The sequence below is a fragment of the Numida meleagris genome, chromosome 6, assembly GCF_002078875.1.
Source record: "Numida meleagris isolate 19003 breed g44 Domestic line chromosome 6, NumMel1.0, whole genome shotgun sequence".
Lineage (NCBI taxonomy): Eukaryota > Metazoa > Chordata > Aves > Galliformes > Numididae > Numida > Numida meleagris.
Window position 1 is genome coordinate 1,695,962 of NC_034414.1, and position 2,306 is coordinate 1,698,267.

General features: G+C 53.6%; 1 long non-coding RNA gene across 4 annotated transcripts in view; it reads right to left on the reverse strand.

Annotated features, from left to right (window-relative positions):
• LOC110400884 overlaps positions 1 to 1,534 on the reverse strand; it is a 3,619-nt gene extending 2,085 nt beyond the window's left edge. For 3 of the 4 annotated variants that reach the window (XR_002440131.1, XR_002440130.1, XR_002440128.1), the window contains exons 1-5: positions 1,323 to 1,534; positions 1,148 to 1,201; positions 801 to 943; positions 649 to 694; positions 412 to 498 (exon numbers count right to left, since the gene is read on the reverse strand). This is a non-coding gene — a long non-coding RNA (uncharacterized LOC110400884). Of the gene's footprint in view, positions 1 to 411; positions 499 to 648; positions 695 to 800; positions 944 to 1,147; positions 1,202 to 1,310 lie in introns of all 4 variants that reach the window. The other variant, XR_002440129.1, reaches the window with a different exon arrangement.

Consider the following 2,306-nt stretch of genomic DNA (forward strand, 5'->3'; position numbering starts at 1 on the left):
AAAATGGGGAAAATGGAAAACCACACTGAGTGGTTTTCCATTTTCCCCATTCCCTTTGGGATTTTCTAAGGGACACAACAACTATCCACCACCACTCAAAAGCCACAGCAACCAAGCCTGACCAAAAACCATCACTAAGACAAAAAGAAAGCACAAGCTAAAGATACCACCTCTAAACCACAAAAGTCACACCGTCACCAACACCACTCAAGACCTGCTACATCATCCAACACCCACCAATAACCCCATTTCACCACATCTCTGCACACAGCATCTAAACATAACTCACTCACCTAGCCCTACTCTCCCTTAAAACCACCACACCATAAGAATCCACCAAAGCAACCAAGCCAAGCCACTTTTCTTATTGAAAACCACCCCTAAGGTAAGCAGCATGCAACACATGCCTACCTGGTCCCTCTGCTCCGCTTCTGCAGCCACAGCCTTCCAACCTCAGGGCTTCACCTTCCTCTCAGGACTCCAGCAGCACACCCAACCCTGAAATAAAAGAACACTGCAGTGTCAGACATTAACTGGACCCACAGTCTCACACTCCTCCAAGAGAGGGGCTGAAACAAAAGCACACCCTCACACAGAACACGCTTGCATGCCTGGAACTCCTTAAAACCCAGACAGGGCACAGCTCACCTTGCTCCAGAAGGGCACCATCGCAGTTCTTGGTCTGGCCCTGAACCTGAAAAAAACAGCTGTCAGCCCTCCAGTTGCAGACCACCCTGAAACAACAAGAAAACAATGAAGCCAGAGGGATGGGAAGGGTCTCACTCTCCAGGGCGCACCACCTGGGAAAGCCTCCAGACCAAGCTTCCATAGCCCCAGGCAAGGCAACACCATAACTGCTTTGTCGCTCACAGTCCAGTCCTTCTTCCTGCTGGTGTTCCCCTCCATGAATGCCGCGCAGCTCTCATCAGCGAGACTCCTGCACCTGAAATATGCACCAACAGGAGTCACATTCTGCCCCCTCCCATCTAAACTAACCCCACAAACTTACAGTGCTACCAGCTTGCTCTAGCTGAAGCCACCTTGACTGCCCCAGACTATTTTCTTCTCTTCCCAGTGCCAGGATGTGACATCTAGAACAAGTTGTTCCCACACCTCACTGGAAAGGATGCAAGGCCGTGCTTCTCACCCTGTTTGAAGGCTGCGCCAACGCTGGCTGTCCTCTGGTCCTCAGACGCATTTCCTATAGGAAAGATCAGACAGAGTCAGAGACAGCTGTTGGGCTGTCTCCTCAGCACACACACCTGTATCCCATTAGGGCCAAGGGACTTGCAGACACACATTTCACCTACATCGTCTCTTACCACCTCCTCCAGGATCCCTGAGGAGAGCTCTCAGCAGTACCCTCTGAAGAGAAGGCAGTCAGCACCTCTGCATTCCCTGGTCTCCTTCTTGCTGCTGACAAACTGCTACAATATTTAACAGAAATTCAGGAATCAGAAGGACCAACACCATGGAAAAGGTGTTACAAAAGAGGTGGAAGGAGCAGCACAACAGCAAGGTGCTGCAAGGGAAGGGAAGCACATCACTCACCCGTATCCAAAGATTCTGGGTTTGCAGGGGAAGGCCTCCACCAAGGAGGAAGCTCCACAAAGAGATCCTTCCTCACTGAGGGTCAGCCCTTAAATGAGCCTGAAGAGGGGTGCAGCCAGGCTCCTCCCCTTCTGGTTACACAGTGAATTGCCTTCACCTGTGCTCCCAAGGACTTTCCTCCAGGTGCTCAATCAGTGCTTCAGGCCCTGACTCAGCAGTTCCCATGCAAAACTCCACCTCCCACCCCAGAGGTGATGCTGAACAGGCCTCAGCCTTCTGTGCCCCAATCTCTTCCTTCTCCCCTTCCAGTTTATTTGAGAGCTCCTCTGTCTCCTGCTGTTTCAGCTCCATTTCTTCCTCTTTGGGATACACCCCTCTGCACACACAGGAACTAATCTTCCAGCTTCAGTCACCGCTGCTCGTGGGAACCCTTCCCATGCTGTAACCTAAGCGACGCCTCCGAGCAGCTCCTGTAAGAGGCAAAGTAAGAACTCCAATCTTCCACACCCCGCAGGAACCTCCCGCAACCAGCGTGCCCCGCAGGGCGGTTCCAGCCCACCCTGAGCAGCGACACCCGCAGCCAGGAGGCCACTTCCAGCCGCGTGCCGAAGCGCTCGCCAGCTTCCTCGTCCAGGGCTGGATGATGTCCCCCACGTCTTCTTCCCACGCCAGCGCCGCGCTCGTTCTCCATCCATCCCCGGGCACGGCTCAATACCTGCCGCTTCTCCCGCGGGAAGAGCAACTCCGCCGCCTCG